Here is a 26,287-nt window from a genome sequence, read left to right as displayed (position 1 = left end):
TTTCGACATTATTTTTACCTTTTCGCATGACAGAAATTGAGTTCTGTACTTGAGTTAACATAATTATTACAAGCATTGATTTGATGAGCCTTGAGATTTCTCATGATGATTTTTTGACAAGTCAAGTCTCAGGTAAAGATGATTTGGTACACTATAAATTGAAAAATAGAATCAAGGGTTACTGTGTTGTCACACGTATGAACAACATACAGGTGTGGTTGGTACGACGTTGTTCCTTATATACAAATATACAAAAAGAGACCCCAGGGCAAATGAGAGATGGACATGATCTGTTCACCATGCGTAAGTTGAGAACAACAGGTTGAAGATGATGCTAAGGAGGGCTGTTTAAACGGATTTACATTAAGGCTATAGGTTTCCACAAAATGTGCAAAGTGAACAGCTGATTTTCAACAATATCAAAGATTGTGTAAAGTTGATACTAGGCATGTTTGTAAAAAAAACAATGAGTGCATTTTTCATGTATAACTCAAATATGGTCGCCAAAATTTATTTTTCTGATATTTGGTAGCAAATAGTAGTTTTGGGTAAGTCGATAGCGGATTTGGTAGGCTATACAAGACAGGAACGGTAACGGTATCTGCGTCATCAAGAAATTTGAGCACGGCAATCGTATCAAGGCAAGATAAAGTTTCTTCAGTATCATTTGTATTTAGATATTCTTGATAATTGAAATTGTCATTCGGCTGTAAGAAGGCCAATAATCAATATGCATGTTTGAGATTTTTTTGTTGGTGTGTGTGTGTGTGTGTGTATCTTAATTTGTTTTAATCACTTGAAAAAAGCCCGGGGTGGGGTCACACACCACATATCTTGCTACTCATACGCGTCCAAGAAACACGTCTCTACGGGGTCTATTTTTACCACACGACCTTGGTGACGTCTTTTTGAATGGGGTACCTTTTTTCATTTAGGGGTTTTGAACAAACAAATACTTCGATGTTTAAGGTTGGTTTGTATTTTATTTGCATTTGCGTGACTTTGAAATAAATTGGAAAAATCAGCAGTTCTTTGTTGATTGTTATGGAAACAAATGCCACAGAAAATGCTTTGAATAAAACATGTTTTCGTGGGTTTTGCGTTTCCTATATAGGAAACCTAAGGATATCCAATTAGCACATGTCCCTGTTTACGCCATTTAGGATCACCGTAATTTTCTATGCCTTACGCCATTTAGGAGGTAGCACTTGTAGGGGCTCCTCAAACATCCCCAGGACAATCCACAATTTTGGAACAGATATTCATTGTTGATTTTGGTTGCAAATGTTTATCCTTTCTATTGTACAGATATACATGATTCAACAGGCGTTTATTCATCTTTCTTCCTGCCATTTTTAGAACATAAAGTCAAAAACGCGCTTTTACACAATGCCAGTGCAACTAAAGATTGACTTTTCACTTTATACCTTCCTCATTTAATTGTATTCGAATGAGGAAACCAAGCGTTTGGCAGTGATAGTTATTCTGCAATCAAAGTAAATAAAAATGCATGGAAAGGACATGTAGTTAGAAGTTTTGATTTAATTTAGTGATTGACCTACCATTCGCCCTTGTCCCCATCATCAAGTCTAACGTGAAAATGTACCGCGCCCTGGGCAGTTTATGTTGATGAATATTGATTGTGTGCCTAGTACTCCGAGAGTCGTGGCGGATCACTAGATTGCGCAGCTAGCTTGCTTGCTATGCTGCAAAAGCATGGACTGTCTTTAATTTCTACACCACTGTTCTCTAGTGTGCAGAGTACACATGTCTTGCTATCTGAGTTATCATTGAACCCACTGTGTGTTGATACTTGGAACTTATACATAATTTGTCATTTTTCTTTTGGATTTTTTAACAGGAACTACTAACTGCTTCATTGTGCGTGTGTAAGCCTGCCACATATAGCTATCAATTTTACGTGGTGGTAAAAAAACACACAGTGTGACATAGTCAATAATATATACGCTTTTCTGTGATCGATGTAACGGGAATGTAATACAGGCAAACCAAGGGATTTCTGTGTTAAACTGAAAATCGTGGGATTGTAGCGAGTACGACGTGAGAGGAATATTTGAGAAGGGGGAAATATACTCTTGCTTCAACTGTACAACTTGAAAAGTAGATAGTGCGTAATAAGACGACAAGATATACCTGGCGATGTAGCCGTTTAAAGATGATAGACCAGTTTCGGTTTCGGAATAGACAAAAACAGTAAGTTACGATTTCAATTTGATGTGGTTTCGTGTGTCTGTGCATTTGTATGTTGTAACGTTTTTATTAAGGAATTCTAATCCGTGTTACCGATTTATCAACGTAAAGCCAAGTGGTTAACACAATATTAGACAACATAGCATTGTGGGAACGTGTGTAATATCTTTGGAAAGATAATTAAACATTGACAATTAATTACGGGTGAGACAACCGACCTAGACTAATGAAATTGGACAGTTTTTTCTTAATTGCCTATCGGCTAACGATTTCTTAAAAGCAACTAATGAAAAATTCAAGACATTTTAAGGAGCATGTGTATATTTCTTCTTTGTAATGGTACATTTGGAAGATGTTTGAAATAAGTTCTTAAAATAAAGGGATTTACAGTTTCCATAAACAGGTGTTTACAATTTGTTTTTTTGTTTTGGTAAGAGTATGAAGCTCCAATAAGTAATGCAATGTGAATTTAAAGTGTTTTGTGAGACTTTCTGGTGTTAGTGGTTTTCTTATTCGGAAGTGACCACAAACACCCAACCCCACACACCCAACATTACACAAGTCACACACCCACCCCTACTAACAAACACATTTCATTTGGAAATCTTTAGTCTGGAAAGAGTACATTAGAATCGTGGTTGCCAATCTGAACAAAATATCGAAATGTAAAGACAGTCGAGACGTAGGACGAATTTTCCATTCTAAATTTGTCAATCTGAAAATAATTAGTCCTTTATCTCTAAGCTTATTTGAAGAAGAAAAATACTAATGCTAGTCGTAATGGTCATTGAGTGAGTACAGGATTACACGCATTATATATGCAATAGTCATTAAATAATTGAATTTCCGTAAAAAGACTTTACTAAGTATAATTAATACCATCAATGATACCGCGGTGATTATGTCGTATCCTTGCATCTTATTAAATACAATGTATTAATATATCATTAAACACATGTTAGCATGTCATTATTTTGTTCTGACAAATCACACACCCACAGTGAGACGACATTACAGTGAGACGACATTTTGTCAATGAAATTATATTCCTGTATAATTGTATATTATTTTAAATACATACGGTGTATGCTATTACTTCACTTTAAACCCAAATGTTAACATCGTTAGTTCTGAATACTCAATATGCATTAAAGCGAAACAAAACTCTACGGTATGTCTTTTTACTTTCACTTTAAACTCGTACGCTTGTGATGCATACGTACAGAAAATAAATGTAAAACATTAGTATGAGCAACTACGAACTACATTGCGATATTCCAGAAATGCGCACCAAATCTCAACTTCTTGAGACCCTCAGGGCTTGAATGTCAATGGCTTGTGGCTCCAAGAGGAATACTATCATTTATTATGAGCATCATGTTTGCAACCTGTATACTGGGTGTATAAAAAAAACAGGACCTAATAAAATAATTTGAATACTAACGTACAACATTTTGTGACACAAGTTACGTGGTTGTCATGTCAACCAGTGGTTGAAATGAGTTATAATAGAGTTGCGGGTTTATTCTTTTATGGAACAACAAACTGCAATATTCCTTTTAAAAGTATAATTTCAAGGTACTGTGAAGATTTTTTTTCATACCAAAATAGAATGGTTTTCTGATAAGGCAGAAACAGAATCGATTCAAAACGCATTTTGTAAATCCTGTTGTTTGGTTCCTGACTTACTAGACAGAATCTGTTGAAAAGAATGGATGCGTGAAACATCTCAATTTTGAAACATGGATCACACTGCGCAAAGGCTAAATATACTTCTTTGTAATTTTGTTTGTTACATTCGGAATTTGATTGACAACACCCTATTGTGGACTCTATTACCTGATAATACGTTTGTGGAAAACGGAATAAATTGCAAAAAGATCAGATATTTGATAGAGAAAATTACCAAAAACTTGAAGCTAGCCACTATAGACCAGTGTAAGAATAAACACATTGCTTAATTATTTAGCATCTTCAGAAACAACAGCGCCTTTCACGTGAATCAAATCGCTTTAGTAGTTAGAATATGTCAGTTGCCATACAATACCCAAGGCATGCTCATACCTTTGGGAGGCGCTCAATGTACAATAATCCTAACAGCTCAAAATTTCACTCCTGGGTAGTGAGAAGCAAGTAAAGGTAAACCGCCTTTCCCAAGTGCACAACGCGATGGCACCACCGGGGCTCGAACTCGTAACTCTCCGATTGCGATGCAGAGCCAGTACCGCTACGCAACCACCACAACTATGACACACAGGTACTCAGCTGTGACATATATTCTGACAACAACGCCCGCTTTTGGAACACCTCACCTTGGTAATAGCTTGAACTTGAGAAACATTTCCTATGTTCAAATAGGTGGTATAAGGGCTCAAGTTGTATATGTTTCAGGCCTGACGTTACCATTGCTGCCATTTTACCTTACTTACTGTCATCCCCTGATTTCTTGTCGTGATTACAAACAGAAAGCAAGGTATTATTTGTTCAATGCTAAATACGCATTGAAATGAAACGCAATCGTACCTTAATTAATTAACTCAGATTTTGTTCACTATTTTTCATGGGAATTGCACAACTGGACTTACAGAAACAATAGCTGTGGTATAAATAGGCATACTAGTATCCCCAATGCATTAAATTGATTTTTGTGGTTTGCAATCATTTTGTAACACACGTACATTAATGATGCAAACGTTTATATACATAAATGAAAATCACGTTTCATGTGAGTTAATATTATTTTGGAAAAGTGTAAGAAACGCTCTTAGATTTGCGTTGCAACACATCTGCCTTGTAAATAGGTCCTACGTGCTGCCATTAACAATCCATGCTATCTTCATTGATGCATAAATGCTTAAGAAGTGTGTTCGTAAATTGCGCTGCGAAATTAGGTTTGCGACCCACTCTTTCCCAATAACCTATTGAAGGGTTTTGGCGGGTGTTTGATGCTAATCGGTGTGATCGTTTATATTTGATTTTTGAACTATTTTTGATTTATCTTACAGCCGAGAGTGCATCTTTGTAAAAATAATTATTCCAAATTGGTCGGATTATGATTGATTTAATTTATCGTTTGGACAAATGATTTTCCCCTAATGCTTAACAGAAATTGCAATTCTACTCTTATGGAAATGAATAAAGCACTGGTTTATGGTGTACAAAAAAGCCCTTCTTGTATTCATATTGAGCGAATACTGATGAGTGAATCCATATTGGAATGGTGTGTGAATCCGATGTGTTACTTTGTAATAATACATATGTAGATATTAACATACAACTGTGATCGTTTTGGATTTAAATGTAACAACTTCAGGCGAGGTTGGAATTTAATTATGACTAGACGTATAAGGGTCGAATGCTTGCGAAATGAAATCTTAATTTATAGTTTTATTACAATGTATTGGATTGGGTATTAGCGGCGCCGGTGCATAAAAGCGCATTAAATTATTTTGGGCCTCAGTATATCTAAAATAAGTATTTCGGTATTTTGGAAACAAATTGAAAAATGACATGAATAAGTTTCTATTGGATCCTATGAGTGACGCGTATCTGTTATAAGGATTTACACAGTCTAAGATCAAAACATTATTTTACTGTACCAAATAAAAACACCTTTCCCTTCTAAGGGAGCACGGTGGCCGAGCGGAACGGGCCCGACTCATAATCAGAAGGTTGCGGGTTGTGCCCTTGAGTAAGGCACTTTATCTCGATTACTCCTCTTCATCCAGGTGTATAAATGGGTACCGGCATTCTTAAATGCTGGGAAGGTAATCGCTGTGGAGGAGGTGTAGCGATCCCTCTATAGCAACATTACATGGAGGAGTCTGGCCCAATCGCCAATGAAAGAGAGATGGGCACTCCGATCATTGTTTATACAGGATCGTCTCCTTTACCTTTACCTGTTTTACCCTTCTAACAAGAGTGGTTTACGACTTTATTGTTTTTTAACTATGCTATCTAAGTAAAATATTAATTATGCAATATTTATTTGCATGTCCCAGTACTTCCCGGGAGTATTTCCTGATCTTTCACTTCAGTTAAAGTTCCCTGTATGGTAATGGGTAAATACCAGTATTTACCATGTTTACCGACTTGGTATTTACCCCCCCCCCACCCCCAACATAAAATAAAATACATCCCAAATTCTAAGTGGTCTTGGTGTTACCAATAATTTGAAAACCAAGGAAACAACAGCAATCAGCAGCTATAATCATGACATAATTCGAAACATTGGGATTAGGTACAATCATTGAAATATTCTAAATCATCATCAAGAATACTCAAAGGAATGTTCACCAAAAGTCGCCAATGGCCAACAGAACGGCAAGTCTATCACAACATCATAATCATAGGACTTCTTCTGATGAAGATGTATGTCACACATTGAAAATTCAAGGTTAGTTGAAAGGAAAGTCACTTTAAACTTTTAGCAATGGTCAAGAATACCTTTTCTTTTTAATTAATACATGTATCATTACTTTCAAACTGTTATTAATTCTTAACAAAAAGGAAAAGCTACCTACACGAAGGTCCAAATTTGAAAAAAAATCACAATAGGTACATTCATGTAGGAACTATAATAAAAAGAGCCTCCAAAGTACATTTAAGGGGCGGGTTTTGTTTACATTGAAACCGATTTCCTCGCAAAATAAGTCTACGTTTCGGAAAAATAAGTCTACGTTTCGGAAAATCTATACGTCAGTAAATTATTTTATTTTATTAAACCCTTACACTTGATTTACCAAACAACAAAGGCGACCAACCGGCAAAACTGTATGCAACGACCATTGATGCTTATCATAAAGGAGGATTCTTTTCAGTGTTTAGTGGAGACCATAATTCTCACTGGAGATAATATATAGAGTCAGTGATGCAAAAGAGCCTGGGTCAAATTTCTTTAATTGCTACTCTCCATACCCTGGATAAAACAATAACAATATATAGAGACTAAAAATATGGATACTTCTTCATTTATCTCACCTTTATTACAGAATCTTTAATTCTTCAAATGTTTATGCGATATAAATTTACATGATAATTATGCTTCTAGTGCGAGATGATATAATACTTACTCTTTCATTATCATATTCTTGTTTTGATATTAGGTAACTTAAAACCAGATGAATAACTCTAATACTGATATTGGCAACTGATTCAATAGAACAGAAAAGGGTTTGTCACCTGTGATTTCCATAATGCATAAAGAGAAAATGCAACGTAATATTTGAAAGTTTTAACAAATCCTCTGTTTTGCGCTCATGCACATGGATACACTCTAAATTACAGGGATTTAAATTCAAATCCAAAAGACTTACTTTCAAAACTTTCAGAGACTGTAGTTAGGGACCAATCAATATAGGATTAAAATAAGTCTTTACAAAGTTTTATAAATTTCAGTCCCACAGGGATTAAAAAATGCAAGTCCATTGCATTTAATATTCAAGTCCTTTAAGATTTACTTTTAAGCATATCTGGGATTTATTTCAAAATAATATAAATCTTTATGGGGATTTAAATATCGATATTAAATACAAGTCTGTGTGACTTCTTATCAAGCAATACGTCTATTCACGGCAGTAATACCAAGTCAGGACTACTTCTTTCATAAAGTTCAAGCAATAGTCTGCAGTGCCGGTGACAATTCCAGTGTCACTGCAGTGGCCGAGTGTGATCCTTCATGGAAATAAGCTTACCCATTTATAAATTATATTATGTGTATAGGTAAGCTTATACAGCAGAAGCACAGACTACTACCTCGGCGATTGAAGATAATGTTCACATTGGCCCTTCGTGCACAACAATGTAAGCTTTTTCATGGAAGTTATAGTCACTGACATTGGCAATTACAGCATCTGGGATGCCATTCTGCAAAACAAATTCGTTCATTCGCTCGCCACCACACGAAATCGCAAAAGAAAGATGGCGGCTGAGCAGTCCAGGAAAACGTTTCGATTTGATCACGTGCACGCACCATCGCGTTGTGATTGGTTTAATGTTTAAGTCTTTCGAAAGATTTAAAAATAGATTTTCTTTTTCCCGATCCCAAAGAAAATTTAAATCAAACCCCGCGTAAAATAAATCTTAAAGACTTAAAAATTTACAAGTCTCAACTAAGATTTAAATTTTAATTCTTTCTAATTTAGAGTGTACAAAGTTACGACTTTTCTTAATATATGCAACTCTAATACTTCCATGAAGTTAATACACACCTATGACGTCGCGCTATTGTTTTACTGCTCCATTATGTTCCACGAATGGAGCGATGATTAATAACACGCCATTCGTAAATGCCTTTTCTTTTTTCTGAAAAGCAAATACTTTTTAGGTAAAAAGTACTGTCATTTACGAATGTAGTGTTAATAACAATTGCACTTTCGAAAAGCACGTATTTGCGTAAAGTGCAGTATTGTTATCATCACTTCATTCATGCAAAACAATGATACGAAAAACAACAAAACTATGATTTTCATTAATACAATAAATTAAGGAAGCGGATAGCAACATTTGCACATTATTGTTATGGGACATGAGAGCACATCAGACATATCGAATTACATGCTGAATACGAGGATTGTCCTTCTGATATAAAAAATAATAATAATTTTGATTTTGTGAAATTCGTGATATAATACAAATTTTATGGCAAATTATTAAAATGTCATATTTTTTAATTTAACAGTCCTCGAAGTAAACTTTATAAATCTAATAAATGATATGTAATGAAACTGTAGGCCTATGTAGCTGGGATGAAAAGCCGAATTGAACATTTTGACCTTTCATATTGAACATAAACATTTTTTCCAAAAAGACCTACATTTTTTAGTGTTTTGAGGAAAAAATCTATATCTTTAATAATGAAGGTCAAAATTTTCATATGATGGACAGCTGTTCATCCCAACTTTATAATCTTTAGGTGCATATCGTTAGATTTATACAATTTACTTTTTTTTACAATTTACAATTTTAATAATTTGCCATAAAACGTGTAATGTATATATCGCGAATTTAATAAAAATCAGAATTATTTGATATCAGAAGGACATTCCTCGTGTTCAAAATCCAATTCGATGTGTCTGATTTGCTCTCAGGTCCCACAAAAATATATATATAGGCCTACACGTGAAAACGTCGCTATCCGAGCCCTTAAACATAAATTTACAATGCAATCTGTGAAAAGTAAGGCAAGATCAAAACGGGCAGGTTAAAAGTTGTATATACTTATTATGCAAGATGTGTTTTTACGCTCACTTTGGAAAATGCTCATTTAGGCTTCACTTAGTAAGCCCGTAACTTTAAATTATTTGGACCTTTCTTTCTACGCTTACTGTTTTTTATATCATTTTTTTGTTCTTTATATTTTTATACGTTTTTAGTGGCTTGGGACCAACGTTTAATTTGTTACATTTTGGGCAACATTGCTACATAATACACATTATGTATCATGTATTTAGGCCTATGTATCTGTTTATTTTTAAATCGTTTGCTTTGGGCATGTTTAATAATGATAAAAGCCACAGTAGGTCTATTTTCGGTATAATTTTTATTTCACTTTAGTACATCTGATGTTTCATCTGATAGTATTTTGGCATGTTTGAATATTTACTTACATCGATCAGTAGGCCTATCCGATAATTAAATATTATAATGTTAGGGACGCTCCAGTTGATTTCGGGAGGGGGGCTGAAAGTTAAGCTTTTATTTCGCGTAGGAAGCGGCGAAGTTTGTTTGTTGTTTTTTTGCCGCCGAAGTTCAGGGACATAATAGGCCTAGGTAAAATGGGTTGTAATAAGGCCAACCAAATAAAACAAAGTTTACACATTTAAAATGTTCGTACCTTACTTCGGCTTAAAGTAGAATCATACCTGGTTTAGGTCCTTGCTGCGAATCAACGATATATATCCTCGGAATGATTCCATCACAAAATTATAATTACTAGTATCCAAGATAAATAAATAGTGTCCATAATTGCAAGGTTGTCCAAAATCGAACACTCGATTCATAGAGAAGAGTATCATTGCATAGCGGCAGGTCTAACTTTCTTGAGGTACAAAACTGCAATGATCTGCATTTAACTATTTCATATTAACCTATGACCATTTTGCCAATTTTCTTTATTATGCAAAATAGAGACCTAAACGCAACTACTTCAATCATGTCAATAGTTAACACATTAGAAGTGGGCATAAAGAACTATTGATTGTACTTCTAATCACTTTAATGATTTTACGAATCTACGTTTATTCAATTTGGGTAACAAACATTTTAGATCTTTATAATTCAAGAACGTGGTTACGGATGATTTAAACTAAACACCTGGATCGTGATATGATGGGTAATTCTATAGAAATTTTACATAAAGCTGAGTCCGTGTATTTTTCACCCGCGCCTAGTACGATCATTCTATTAGTGTATTTGATAGTGTATTCAGTGTGAGCAATTGATCAATTTGTAAAGAGCACCAAATTTCAATAACACTTCATTCGTGGAAAATAATGGAGCGGTAAAACAATAGCGCGACGTCATAAGTGTGTATTAAGTCGAAAGATGGTCGCGGATTAGAACGTGAGTGGCTAAGAATGGCCTACGGCCTCGGCCCACGGCCATTCTTAGCCACTCACGTTCTAATCCTTGGCCATTATCCTATACATAATATTTGCTACACATAGCAAATGTTTCACACCCTTTAAAATTAACTATGTTAGCCAACTTTATACCATGAATACATAATTAATCGATTGCCCTACGATCATAAAAATTTAAAAAAACTAATTTTATGATACTGACATTTCATTTAGTGGCGAATAGCAACCGCAACCATTTAATTTACCTTTGAGGCTTTATTAATACATTTAGCTCAATAATGTAATTTATTTAAACTAATTAATTATTTAAGTATAGTTATTAAATTTTGACGTCATGACGATGTATAACATAAACATGATATCACCTGCCTATTTCTTGTTTACATTATATATTGAGGGCTCATTGCACCACTTATCTCTACAGATTGCAGAAGAATTCGCGGAAAGAAAGTATATTCGCTTTTACTAACACAAACGTTTTTTCCAAAAAATAGTCCAGTCGCTATTAATTTTGGTCCAATCGACTGGTTTGTATTTTGTTTTAGAGGTTAATAACTGCGCATCGGTTATTTGGAGGCATTGTGAAAATCTAAACATTTTGCCTTTGAACCGAGGAATATCCGAGGGCGTAGCCCCGAGGGATATTCCGAGGTCCAAAGCAAAATGTTTAGATTTTTCACAATGCCCGACATATTACCGATGCAAAGTTATTAACCTCATTCATAACCGTCAACTTGATCTTTTAACTTTACAAAATAACACAAAATGTTCCTCAAAAGTTTGTAAAAATAAACTATTTTTACATCTTCCCTTTCCCAAAATCGATCAGGCTAAAACAAGACGACCAATAACAAAAGTGCGTATCAGAATCTGTGCAAATATGGCAGCGGGCAATCCAAATACGGCAGCCAGCGCGCGCGCAGTTTGTTGGACGCACAATACGGCGCACGCAGAAGTCAATTGTGTGCGACATTGGAACAATTACGCATTTTGCGGTCAATTGTGAGATATTAATGACCTCGATTTGCGTTCGCGTTTTCGCAAATAATAAAATATGATTGGATCGCACGAATCGCGTTTATTAATGAGGTTATGAATATTTAGTAATGTTAATACAGTTAATTGGTGAAAGTTAAATGCTTATTCCGAGATCCCAACAAAAGTGTAAAATATTGAAATTGTTTATAAATTGCATAAAAGTGAAAAATAAATAATTAAAATCATTAGATATTTTTGAATTGAAAAGTGTGACCAAAACGAGGAAAACCGTAGTATTGTCAAAGTTGAAGCCACATTAAAATACTTGTAGCTAATTTCTTTACTTAGGTAGGGAAATTACAGATTCATGTAAATCACTTACTTTGTCTTTCGACATCTATAACACTAACAAAGGTGCCAAAATCTGATTTGTTGATTTTTACGTTCCTCCGGAATGAGCAAATCGTTTTTCATGCTAGCGACTTCGATAATATAGCTCAGTCCTATTTAATGCAATGGACAGGGCATACAAGTAGCCCAGTTTTAGCTTGAATCTGCTTTAACATTACGGCTACGTATATAATAAAAGTGTTTTGATTAATGGTTTCAACAGAGATACACTACACAACACAGATTATCATGCTAATGATGAACATCATATGCCTTTTAAATCGTGTAATGCATTATTAAGTACTTCAATTACTAAGGTCATATATCCTCTTAGTTGGTCCGTCATGTATAGTTTTGCTCTGTTCGATTAATATCATGATATGCGTTCTCTTGTTACAGGCTGTGGTTCTGGCTATTATTTGTCGGACGTTGTTTTTCATACAAAAAAGAGACTTTTACGAGCCAAATCGTTCATGACCATGACAATTACTATTGCTCTTTGCATATGAGATGATCAGGTAATATGATACATTTAATTTGGCAACCCTAATTTTTAAAGCCAAATTTAAACATGTCAAAATATGAAGTGAAGTGACGATTTTTCATTCTAAGATAGCAAAAAAAAACACACCCAAAAAACAAACAAGCAAATGTTGTATATATTGGGTGTCTCAAAAAAGCAGGCCCTAACAAAATAATCTGGTTCTACAAATTTGCTTTCTTTTATATTAAACCGCAAACTGCAACATTCCTTTTTGTATTATTTCAAGGTATCGAGAAGATTTTTTCATACCCAAATAACTATGGATATCTGAATGTATGACACAAACAGAATCGATTAAAAATGCATTTTTGTGACTCCGGTTGTTAGGTTCCGCATTTGCTTTACTGTGATTCACATCAAATTTGGTAGTAACGTCAATGTTTTTTCGCGTATGCGCCGTTAGCGTGCAGACAAACTACCCTTGTACGCGTGTGAGTATGCACTTCGCAATTAACTTTACCCGTGCGGTTCCATACTGCGTACAGCGAAATACGCACCTACGCCACTACCGAACCACAGTATAGACAAGATATGTTGAAGTGTTGGATGCGTGAAACATCTCAATTGTAAAAAATGGAACACAACACAAAGGCTGAATCTATTTTGTAATTAGGAAATTTGATTGACAACGCCCTATTGTGGACCAAAACCTTAAACCGAGCCACTGTAGACAACTGTAAGAAAAACAAATTTGCTTAATTATTTAGCATATTCAAAAACAACAACAACGTTATACAGCAGATACATAGCCGCAATATGTTTTTACATCAACACCGGTTTTTGGAACACGTCGGTGATATTATCGTTAATACTGGTTTGACATTTCAAGATAAGGGGCGCAAGTTTGAATGTTTTCCGGCCTGACTGAACATTTGCCGCCATTTTGGCTACACGGTTGTTTGATGTGATCATTTATTAATTTTTCTAACAAAAAACATTATATAATGTTCAATTCTAAACCTTGACAATACCAACAGCTGTCGCACTAATAATGAAATATATTTCAAAGCTATTTTAAGCTATTTTTAATTTTTATTCTATAAACTGTACATTTGAATGCAAGTTGAGGGCGCTATTTACATATATTTTAAATTTAAATGAGCCAAATAATATGACTTATTCCATGATAAAAAGTTTTTAAAAAAATGTCCTTGCCATGTGTTTGTCTTTTTCTGATGTTCTAAATACCATTATACAAGTGGCTACCACTTGTAAAGATGCAAACAGGATTGTTGTTAAGTAGCGCCATCATTGTTCAACTTTTCTTTAAAATGACACAGTTTTACATTACATCAAACAACCGTGCCTGATAACCTTATTTACTGGCATCCCTTGATTGCTCGTCGTTATAGCAAACAAAACTCAAAGTATTATTTGCCTTATGCTTAATACCCATTGAAATGGACAGCAATCAGATTTTGTCCACAATTTTTCATGTGAATTGCACACCTGGACTTAAAAAAACAATAGTTGTGGTATAGTATCCCCAATGCATTAAATACATTTTTGTGGTTTGCAAGCATTTTGTAACAGAATTTACGTACATGCAAATGTTAGTATATATTATTAATGTATTTATATGAGTTAGTATAACAAACACCCTTAAAGTTGCTTTGAAACGCATCTGCCTCGTAACTAGGTTCTACGTGCTGCCATTAACAATCATCGATGCTCTCTTCATTGATGCATATTAATGCATGACATGTGTGCTTGAAAATTACGCTGCGAAATTAGGCTTGCGACCTAATTTTACTCAGTAAAGTCTTGAAATGGTTGACGGATTTGAGATACTAATTGGTGAGATTGTTTATATTTGATTTTTGAAACATTTTTGATTTATCTTATAATACAATCATCATACGAATGATTCCTCTACCTTGTTCAGAATATTAACTTACAGTAGCAATTTTATTATTGATTATTTATTTTAGTATTTAAGTATATATTTTAAACAAATGATTTTCTTCTAATGCTAAACAGAAGTTGCAATTTTACTCTTAAACATATTATTAATGGATAAAACATGGGCTTCTTGAATAAGAAAATCGCTTTTTGTATACTTATTGAGCAAATATTGATGAGTGACTCCATATTGGAATGGAGAGTGAATCCTCTGTGTTGCTTTATAAATATACATAATGTGATATGTCGATGACATTAACATACAACTGTGATCGTTTTGGTTTTAAATTTAACAACTTCAGGCGAGGTTGAAATTTAATTATGACTCGATGTATAAGGGTCGAATGAATGCAAAATGCAATCTAAATTTACAGTTTTATTGCATTGCATTGGTAAGAGGTGCTGGTGAATGAAAGAATATTCAATTATTGTATCATATCTAAAAAAATATTTCGATATTTTGGGAACAAGTATCAAATGAATGACATGAACCGGTTTTTCTGTTGGAAACCCATAAAATCCTTGCTCTGACCATAATATTAATCATATCTTGGAAAATAAATTATATGATTTAGACTTTTATTTGCTCTACCACCCAATATCATATATTAAGAAACATACGATATTCTTAAACACTTGAGAAAGTTTCTGCAATCTTAGTCATGATACGATGTTGCACGATTCAGCGAGTCCGAGTCGATGCGATACGCGTATTAAGAACTATTTGTACCAATCGGAGGCGTATAGCAACAATGGGACTGGTTGATTCGCTAGGTAATTCTTTGCAAAATGTAGTATTTAATTTTGATAAAAATTTGGTATACTTATGATTAATATTTGAATTTGAATTAAAGTGTTCACGAATGAGAATAGAGGTATTGGTTTTAGCCACTGTCTTGCATCTACAGTCTCATATAACACGGGCGACATCATTATGTTTGGCATAAATCAACTCTGCTTCGCCTCATTGTATAACTTAAAATAATGATGTCGTCCATATTATATGAGACGATAGATGCACGACAGCGGCTAAAACAATACCTGTAATCTCAACATATTCACTCATACATTTCACGGAACAACATTGTTAATAAGGAACGTTTTACTCTAGGGGACAGAACAACCAGCATCCCATATTACTGTCTATATCGAGACTGTTGCAGACAAATGCGTATACCTTCAAAATGATCTGAATATATCTTAATGTTAGTGGCAGAGAAATGCATGAAGCATTTGTGGTTAGAAAGAGACACGAGTTAATAATCTCTACTTACCCAAAGGTTCAGAGTAAACAGGTTTTGTCTACAATATCTGTTTAATGTTTCTCATTCTAAGACGTTAAAATGATGTTTTTTGCAAATGGCCATTTTCCCAGGGCCAGATCTTGGGTGGGGATCCATTCGCTTGCCAACTTTGCCACGAGCATTGCTAGACAAACGTGACTACCGGTATATCATTTGTTTTACCAAATACCATTTTTCTTTGCAAAATTACATTTTATGTTACCACTTTACTTTCTTCACCAAATAACGAAGTCGACCAACCGGCTAAACTTTATAAGAGAATGATTCTTTTTAGTTATTTTATTTTTGATAGACAAATCCAGGCTCACTGCATCTCCCGCGGGAACTGGTAGTCTCGTTCTTACGATGTGATGTATGCTTAATCAGTGAGTCATATACGTGGTCAAGAGAATACATTCCAATGTCCCTGTTCATGGTTTTGTCGACCCCTCTGCGAATCCATATTGCTTCGCGGATCTTTCTGGTGTGTTGATTTGAGTCCTTGTCTATGATTTTCGCCCCCTCCCAGTTGATAACATGGTTTTCTTGAGAAATGTGGTCAGTAATGGCAACATATATCGCCAACGCTTCGGGACAGCTATGGGTAGCCCAGTAAGTGCCATAATCGCCAACATTTATATGGAGTGGTTGGAAGAACAGGCCATTGTCAGCGCACCACTAGATTGCAAACCAAAATTATGGCGGCGTTATGTCGACGATGTCCTCGAAATCATCCAAAAGGGCACAACCGAGCAGCTAACCGAACACCTCAATTCCATAGACCCCACCGGAAACATAAAATTCACCCATGAAGAGGGGGACGATAGAAAGATACCATTCCTTGACACCCTGATCGTTCGAAAACAAGATGGAAGACCAATACTTGAACTTTACCTCACAACATCCTCTACACCAAAAACTCGGCGTAATAAGAACACTCTTAGATAGAATGCACAACATAATGACTGAAGACGAAGACAAAAAGGAAGAGGAAGAAAGAATAAGAAATAGCCCTTGCAAACTGCGGCTACCCAAAATGGACAATTGAAAAGGTCAAACAACAAATGAAAAACAAAGCTAAGAAAGACACAAAAACCAAAAAATCAGACAACGATCCATCTAAAGGAATGGTCGTCATTCCATACATTGAAGGACTTTCAGAAAAGCTTCAACGCATTTTCTGGAAACACCGGATCGCTACTGCCATGAAACCCCACAACACGTTAACGAGCCTTCTAGTGCATCCAAAAGATAAGCGGGATCCCAACGAGACTTGTGAAGTGGTATACAGAGTGGATTGCAAAGGATGCGACAAAATGTATGTGGGCGAAACAGGTAAAATGCAACAAGACAAAGAACATCAAAAGGACGCCGAGAAGATAACAAGCAACAGAAATTACACCAGAGCAAAAAGAAAAGAATCATTGACAGAACAAAACAAGTCCGCCATTACTGACCACATTTCTCAAGAAAACCATGTTATCAACTGGGAGGGGGCGAAAATCATGGACAAGGACTCAAATCAACACACCAGAAAGATCCGCGAAGCAATATGGATTCGCAGAGGGGGCGACAAAACCATGTGATCAAGATGGCATACCCTGCTATCGAAAGCTAAGAAACGTGAGTTTTATTCTCTGGATTTGTCTATCAAAAATAAAATAATTATTACGAACAATCCTACAGATGAAACTTTTCAGGTATTCTTTTTAGTGTTTAGTGGAAACCATAATTCTCACTGGAGAATTATATAGAGTCAGTGATGCAGACGAGCTTAGGTCAAGTTTCTTTAATTCCTACTCATCATACTCTGGAAAAAGGAAGTAAAAACATATAGAGGCTAAAAATAGGGATACTTCTCTATTTAACTTGTCATCTAACACCGTTAATCTTTAATATATACTTCAAATCACCTAAATGCATTGTGCGATATAAGGCAGTGACAGATCCACTACGCTTCTAATGCATGGTAAAATACACATCCTTTATATACTTGTTTTGATATTAGGTAACTTAAAACCATATTAATAACTCTAATGCTGATATCGGCAACTGATTCAACAGAATAGAAACGGGGTATGTCACCAATAATTTCCATAATGCATAAAGAGAAAATGGAACGTATTATTTGAATATTTTAACAAATCTTCTGTTTTGCGCTCATATGCACATGGGTGCGAAAGTATGTTTTATTAATATCTACAACTCTATAAAACACATCCATGAAGATTATTATTTTCTACACATAACAAAATGTTTCACGCCTTTCCCAATTAACAATCTTCGCCAATTGTATGGAATGGATACATAATTAATTGCTTTTCGTACGAACAATGTAGTGGTTCAAACTAATTGTGTAAGACTGAAATTTAATTTCGTGGCTGATAGCAACCATTTAGTTACCTTTGGGGTAGTACATTATTAATTTAGCTCAAGAATGAAATTATTGTAAAAGAATAGTTAATTATTTAAATATATAGTTTTTAATTTTTGATGTCATAAAGAATATAACATGAATATGATTTCACCTGCCTTGTATTCATGTTACATTATATCGAGGTCTAGTGCAATTTTGTTGTAAAATGCTATTTTAAGTAGCAAATTTTCAGAAAGAAATTCTCTTCTCTTTTAGTAACACAAGCGCCATCCTCATACCATACTATTCCAGTGGCTATTTACCAAATACCGTTTTTCTTACAAAATTACATTTGCTGTTGCTACTTTACTTTCTTTACCATACAACGAAGTTAAATAACCAGCAAAACAACTCTGCAAAGACCTGGACACTTATTATAAAGGATGTTTAGTGGAGACCATAATTCTTACTGGAGATGTTATATAGAGTCAGTGATGCAGAAGAACCTGAGACAAGTTTCTTTAATTGCAACTCGCCATACCCTGGAAAAAAATAAGAAAACTATATACAGACTAAAAATAGGGATTCTTCTTTATTTATCTCCTCATCTAACACCGTTAGTGCAGAATATTTAATACTTTAAAACCTCTAAATGTATTATGTGATATAGATGGTGATAAATCGGTTATGATTCTAGCACGTGGTAAAATAATACGTCCTATTAGCCTATTTCAATATAATAATCTTGTTTTGATATTATAACGTATTATTTGAAAATTTCAACAAATCCTCTGTTTTGCCCTTATAGGCGCATGGATAAGAAAGTATATTTCATTAATATCTGCGTCTGTATAAAACACCACCATGGAGATTATATTTTATATACATAACTAACTCACACTTTTTCAATTAACTATGTTCTTCAACTATAGCATAGCTACATTATACATAATTAATTAATTTTGGGGTTAAAAAAATATTGGGTACTGTGAAATTTCAATCAATCGCTTATAGCATCCATTTATTTACCTTTGGGCTTTTCCTGATAAATTAGACCTCAAGAATGTAATTATTTCTTAAATAATACTTTTTAGTATACTTAAAAGTATTTAAATGTAGTTATCATATTTTGATGTCATAACGATGTATGAGAAGAAGATGATTTCACCTGCATCGTATTTATCTTACATTATATCGAGGGTTCAGCGCAATTCTTCCTCATCTAACAAAACAACAACAACAACAACAACAACAACAACAACAACAACAACAACAACAACAACAACAACAAAAGAAAAACAATCTGCAGATACTTGGTCCTTTATGTATATAGGTTCATTTAGGACAAAATAAATGCTAGTAATACTGATCAATAATGAGAAAATGAATGTCTAATATAATAATTCAATTTCAGCAGTGAGACACCAAAGATTAATACTATCACACTTATGCTGTAATTATGTCCTGTCCATGCATGTGAATAAAATTTATAATTAAAGGGTATTTGTATATATTATTAAATAATACAAATTTTAAAATCATTAGTTCTGAATGCTCAACACACATATTACTGCATATTTCTTAAAATAAATAATCCTATAACTTCACTTTAAACTAATTTTGTCCGTAATGCATATGTTCATTTAAAAAATAGATGTAAAGCATTAATATGTGCAACTACGAACTACATTGCGATATTACAGAAATGCGAACCAAATCTTAACTTCTTGAGCCCTTTGGCATGTTTGGGGCTTAAATGTCAATGGCTTGTGCCTCCAAAAGGAATACAATCATTATTATGAGCATCGTGTTTACACCCTGTATACTGTATAATAATTTTAACACGTACAACATTCTGTCACCCAAGTTATGTGGTTGACCCGAGTAAAATATAGAGTTGAAGATTACCTTTTTTCGAACAACAAACTGGAATATTCTTTGTTAAAGTATAATTTCATGGTACGGGGGAAGATTTCTCTTACCTAATTAAGTATGGTTTCCTGAATCGATTCAAAAATTATTTTGTAAATCCGGTTGTTAGGTTTGAGACTTAAGCTAGACAGGATCTGTTGACGTGGTTGGATGCGTGAAACATCTCAATTTTGAAAACGAAAAACATTTGTAATGCCCTTTGCTAAATTCGGAATTTGATTGACAACACCCTATTGTTGACTCAGATTTTGCATGATAGTACGTTTCTAGAAAATGGAATAAATTAATATCTACAACTCTATAAAACACTTCCATGAAGATTATATTTTCTACACATAACAAATGTTTCACATCTTTCCCAATTAACTTTCCTCGCCAACTGTATGGAATGAATACATAATTAATATATTCAAAATCTACAACGTACGGCTTAAGAACTTATTTTGTGACATTAGTATTTCATTCAATCGCTGATAGCAACCATTTATTTACCTTTGAGGCATTTCCTGATATATAATTCATTTAGCTCAAGAATGAAATTATTTTAAAAGAATAGTTAGTTATTTAAATAAATGGTTATTAACTTTTGATGTCATAAAGATTATAACGTGAACATGATTTCACCTGCCTTGTATTCATGTTACATTATATCGAGGTCTCAGTGCAACTCGGCTTCATCTCTATTTGTTGCAAAAATGCTATTTTAAGTACCAAATTTCCAGAAATAAAGTCTTTTCTCTTTTAGTAACACACGCGTCATCCTCATAACATACTATTCCAGTGGTGTTAGACCCTACCGAATAAACTCAACCGGAACGGTTTAAAAATGGCAGACATATTAGTTCTAAGTGGCAGAGGCATAAGTCTCTAGTTCGATTCCATTTCGAGACTTGCTAGACAGGATCTGTTGAAGGGTTGGATGCGTGAAACAGTCTTAATTTTGAACGATGGAAAAGATAACGCAAAGCCTTAATCTATCTTGTAATTCCTTTTGTTAAATTCGGAATTTAATTAACAACATCCTATTGTGGACTCGGATTTGCTTGATTGAATTACCAAAACTTGAACCGAGCCACTGTAGACGAGTGGAAGAAAATATGCTGAAATATACTTGTCTATTTATTTAGTATCTTCAGTAGAAATATTATACAGCAGGTACAAAGCTGTAATATGTTTTTTTACAGCAAAGCCCAACAAAAGTTCAATTAGGTGGGATAAGAGGTGCAAGTTTGAATATGTGCCTTGTAAGTAAATAAGTCCTATACGTTCTGCTTTGCATTTGTAATCATCGATGCTATCTTCATTGATGCCTTAATGCATAACAAGTATTTTGGAAAATTGCACTTCGAAATTAGGTCTGCGACCCGATCCTATCCAATAACCTATTTAAGTGTTTGGCGGGTGTTTGATGCTTATCGGTGTGATCATTTATATTTGATTTTTGAACCATTTTTTGTTTAACTTAGAGGTGGTAGTGCATAGTACAAATGATTCTCCCAACTTGGTCGAGTTATGATTAATTTAATTTAGCATTTTTTACCACTGTTTTTCTTGTAATGTTTTGCCAGCAGTTTCAATATTACTTTTAAGTTATGAAGTTATAAATTTTATTGTATATGATAACAAATCCTTTTTTGTATTATATTGAGCGTATAATGATGAGGGAATCCATATTACTTACTGTGTTGCTTAATTATAATCATGATAATATACACATGTAGGTATTAACGTACAATTCTGATTTTTTAAATTTTATATTCAACAATTTCAGGCGAGGTTGAAATTTAATTATAACTCGACGAATCGAATCGAATGAATGCAAACTGCAATCTAAATTTATTACATTGGATTGGTAAGCGGCGCGGGTACATGAAGGCATATTTAATTATTTAGAGCCTTATCATTTCTAAAAAAATCATTTTGGTATTTTGGAAACAAATATGAATTTGACGAATGACATGACGCAGTTTTCTATGGGAACACCATAAAACCCTGCTATGACCATATTGTAAATGATATAATTATTATATCATTTAATGGGAAAATTAGCTATACGATTTAAACTGGTATTTGCTCAACCATACCCTTGTTTAGAAACAGACAATTATATTCACTCATTTGCTCACGTTAATTGTCAAAACGGGACTTATATTCTGGGGGACATAATCCATGTTAATTACTGTGCGATGCCATCTATATGGGCTTTGTTACAGTCTAATGTACCTACCTTTAAAATGATTTCAATATCATCTTCATGCAAAATGCATGACGCATCTGTGGTTAGAATGAGACTCGAGTTAAAAATCTCTTGTTAGGCAAAGGTTCAGAGTAACTTGATTCGTCTACAATGGAAACCATTATGTTTTATTGTTCTTTCTCCTAGATGTAAAAAAGAATGTTTCTTGTGAGTGTCATATCGCCAAGGACAGCTCTATGGGTGAGAAATCACTAGCTTGATGACTTTCCCATTTAGTATCTACAATCCGCGAAAAAAATAGTTGGCACACCTGTACTAATTAATTGAAATACGTGCCCTATCACAGTTGGAGAGGATAGTCAAACATACATGCGATATATGTGACGCACAGACGAAAATAATCGGCAATCATATAATATTCTTTTGACTTATCCCTTATTTCACAATATTTTTTATTAATATGACTTTAATATATTGATATGAATGTGAGGAGTATTTTCTGAAAATTTGGTGGCCATACCTTTTATGGTTTTTATTTTATAAGCCAAAATATGAAATTAGATGTATATTTTTGGAATTGATTCGGACAATCCGCGAAAAAAAAATAGTTGGCACACCTGTACTAATTAATTGAAATACGTGCCCTATCACAGTTGGAGAGGATAGTAAAACATACATGCGATATATGTGACGCACAGACTCCCCCCTGTATCTCACCCTTCCCCACTCCCTATCGTTCAATGTTGGAGTGTCTCACGGACCTGTTCACAACATGGCTTGGTCCAACATTGAATTGGGGGAGCGGGGGCAGAGATATACCAAAAGACAGGCAAAGTGTGCCAACCTTTTTTCGTGGATTGTAGCACTGCTAAACAAACGTGGCAATTATCGTATCCATTCTTTAAAAAAGTTACTTGCTTTGACGGATCGGCAAAACTGCAACGACTGTAGATACTTATCATAAAGGATGTATTTTTTAATGTTTAGTGGAGACCATAATTCTCACTAGAGATATTATTATAGAGTCAGTGATGCAAAAGAGCTTGCGTCAAGTTTCTTTAATTGCTACTCGCCATACCCTGGATAAAATAAGAAAACTATATACAGACTAAAGATAGGGATACTTCTTAATTTATCTCCTCATCTAACACCGTTAGAATATTTAATGCATTATGCGATATATGCATTGATAAATCGGCAATGCTTACGCCCTAATTCATTCTTGTTTTGATATCAGGTAACTTAAATCACACGAATAACTCTAATGCTGATATTGGCGAGTGATTCAACAGAATAGAAACGGGGTTTGTCGCCAGTGATTACCATAATGCATAAAGAGAAAATGCAACGTATTATTTGAAAATGTTAACAAATAATCTACAAAATCTCTGGATAAGGAAGTATAAGTATCATTAATATCAGTAACTCTTTAAAATTCATCTGTGAAGATTATACACGTAAGCTTGCTCGTCGTTAATAAAAAAAACCAGAAATTAAAGTATTATTTATTTTTGCTAAATACGCATTGAAATGGACCGCAATTTTAAATTAAATCAAATTTACTGTAATATTATTTGCTAAGTTTCAATTTATTTTATAGCATTGTAATAGGTGTAGTATTAATCGTAGTTTCTAAATTCTATAAATTCTGCATTACATTGATTTTTGTGGTTTGCAATAATTTTGCAACACAATTTACGTACATTAATGCGAATGTTATTAAAATTGGAAACCACATTTCGTGTGAGTTAATTATTTCTGTAAAGTGTAAGACACGCACTTAGAAACGCATGTGCCATGTAAGTAAGTTCTTGTAAGTCCTGCCGTTCTGCCTTGCATTTGTAATCATCGATGTTATCTTCATTGATGCATAAATGAATTATAAGTGTGTTTGATAATTGCGCTGCGAAATTAGGTTTGTGACCCAATTTTACTCAATAATCTATTGAAGAGTTTGGCGCATTTAGATGATAATCGGTGTGATCGTTTATAATATTTGATTTTTGAACCATTTTTTTTATTTATCTTAGAGCTTTTAATACAATCTTGGTCTTAATATTGAACACACAGTAGCAACTTTACTGTTTATTGCGGGTGATTATGATAGCATTTTTTGGACAATTTATTGATTAAGGATGGTTTTATTGCCTTTTTTGTGTTCATATTAAGGGAATAGTGATGAGTAAGTCCATATTGGAATGGTGTGTGAATCCACTCGCAGTCGCACATATGTAGATATTAACATACAATTGTGATCGTTTTGAAAGGCCGATTGCATGCGAAATGCAATCTACATCTATAGGTTTATAACATTGGATTGGTAAGCGGAGCCGTGCATAAAAGCACACTCAATTATGTTGGACCGGAGCACATCTAAACACATATTTCGGTATTTTATGAACACATATCAAATTGACGAATGACATAAACAAGTTTTTCTATTAGAACCCCGTAAAAACTGTAAAATCTCTGCTATGACCATATTGTAATTATGTCTTTTAATTGGACCATTATCTATACCATGTACAAAAACAGACTTTAATATTCACTCACTTACTTCAAGGAATATACAAGATTGTCAACGCGGGATGTAATACTCTAGGGGATAGAATAACCAGCATCCCATGTGTATTACGGTGCGATACTGTCTACTGTCTGTTATAGACTAATATGCATACCTTCAAAATGATTAAAATAGTAGTATATTCATGTCAGTGATAAATAAATGTATGAAGCATCTGTGGTTAATAAACCAGAGTACTACAATGAAACCGTTAAAATAATTAATTTTAATTAATTATTTTAACGGTTTCCATTTTAAAATGTTTTACGGTTCTCTCTTCTAGACGTAATAACAGTGTTTGTTGTGAGTGAACATTTAACAAGGGCCAGCTCTATGAGTGGGAAATCACTCGCTTGCTAACTTTCCATCTTTGCCAAATACTAATTTTCTTAAGAAATTATATTTGCTGTTACCACTTGGACTCCACTTTAAATACTTTCTTTACCCAATAACGAAGTCGATTAACCGGCAAAACTGTATGCAACGACCGTAGATACTTTTATAAATATGATAAAGGAAGATTTAGTGTTTAATGGAGACCATAATTCTCACTGGAGAAATATATAGAGTCGATGATGCAGAAAAGCATGGGTCAAGTTTCTTTAATTGCTAATCCCATATCCTGAGAAAATATATAGAGACTAAAATATAGGGATATTTCTCTATTTACCTCATCATATAACACCATTATCATATCATCTTTAATACTTTAAATCACCTAAATGCATTATGCCAAATAGGCAGTGATAGCTCTACTATGCTCTAATGCGTGGTGAAATCCACATCTTTATTTCAAAATAATATACATATTTTGATATGTGTTAACTTAAAACCAGATGAATAACTCCAATACTGATATCGGCAACTGATTCAACAGAATAGAAACGGGGTTTGTCACCCATAATTTCCACGTAAATGCATTATGTCAAATAGGCAGCGATAGCTCTATTATATGCTTCCAATGCGTGGTAAAGTACACATCTTTATTTCAATATGATATACATATTTTGAAATTAGGTAACTTACTAAAACCAGATGAATAACTCCAATGCTGATATCGGCAACTGATTCAACAGAATAGAAACGGGGTTTGTCACCCATAATTTCCATAATGCATAAAGAGAAAAGGCATCTTTATTTCAAAATAATAATACATATTTTGATATTATAGGTAACTTAAAACCAGATGAATAACTCCAATGCTGATATCGGCAACTGATTCAACAGAATAGAAACGGGGTTTGTCACCCATAATTTTCATAATGCATAAAGAGAAAAGGCATCTTTATTTCAAAATAATAATACATATTTTGATATAATAGGTAACTTAAAAACCAGATGAATAACTC

At 34.0% G+C, this 26,287-nt stretch overlaps 1 protein-coding gene across 2 annotated transcripts in view; it reads left to right on the top strand.

Annotated features, from left to right (window-relative positions):
- Nucleotides 1-1,669: 1,669 nt before the first annotated feature.
- Nucleotides 1,670-26,287, top strand: part of LOC140166107 (synaptotagmin-5-like) — a 218,228-nt gene continuing 193,610 nt past the window's right edge. For both annotated transcript variants that reach the window (XM_072189495.1, XM_072189493.1), the window contains exon 1: nucleotides 1,670-2,214. The gene's annotated coding sequence lies outside the window, so the exon portion shown is untranslated. The remainder of the gene's footprint in view (nucleotides 2,215-26,287) is intronic.

The sequence above is a fragment of the Amphiura filiformis genome, chromosome 12 (assembly GCF_039555335.1).
Source record: "Amphiura filiformis chromosome 12, Afil_fr2py, whole genome shotgun sequence".
Taxonomy (NCBI): domain Eukaryota; kingdom Metazoa; phylum Echinodermata; class Ophiuroidea; order Amphilepidida; family Amphiuridae; genus Amphiura; species Amphiura filiformis.
The sequence above is the reverse complement of the archived record's forward strand: the minus strand, read 5'-3'. Positions and strand labels throughout refer to the sequence as shown.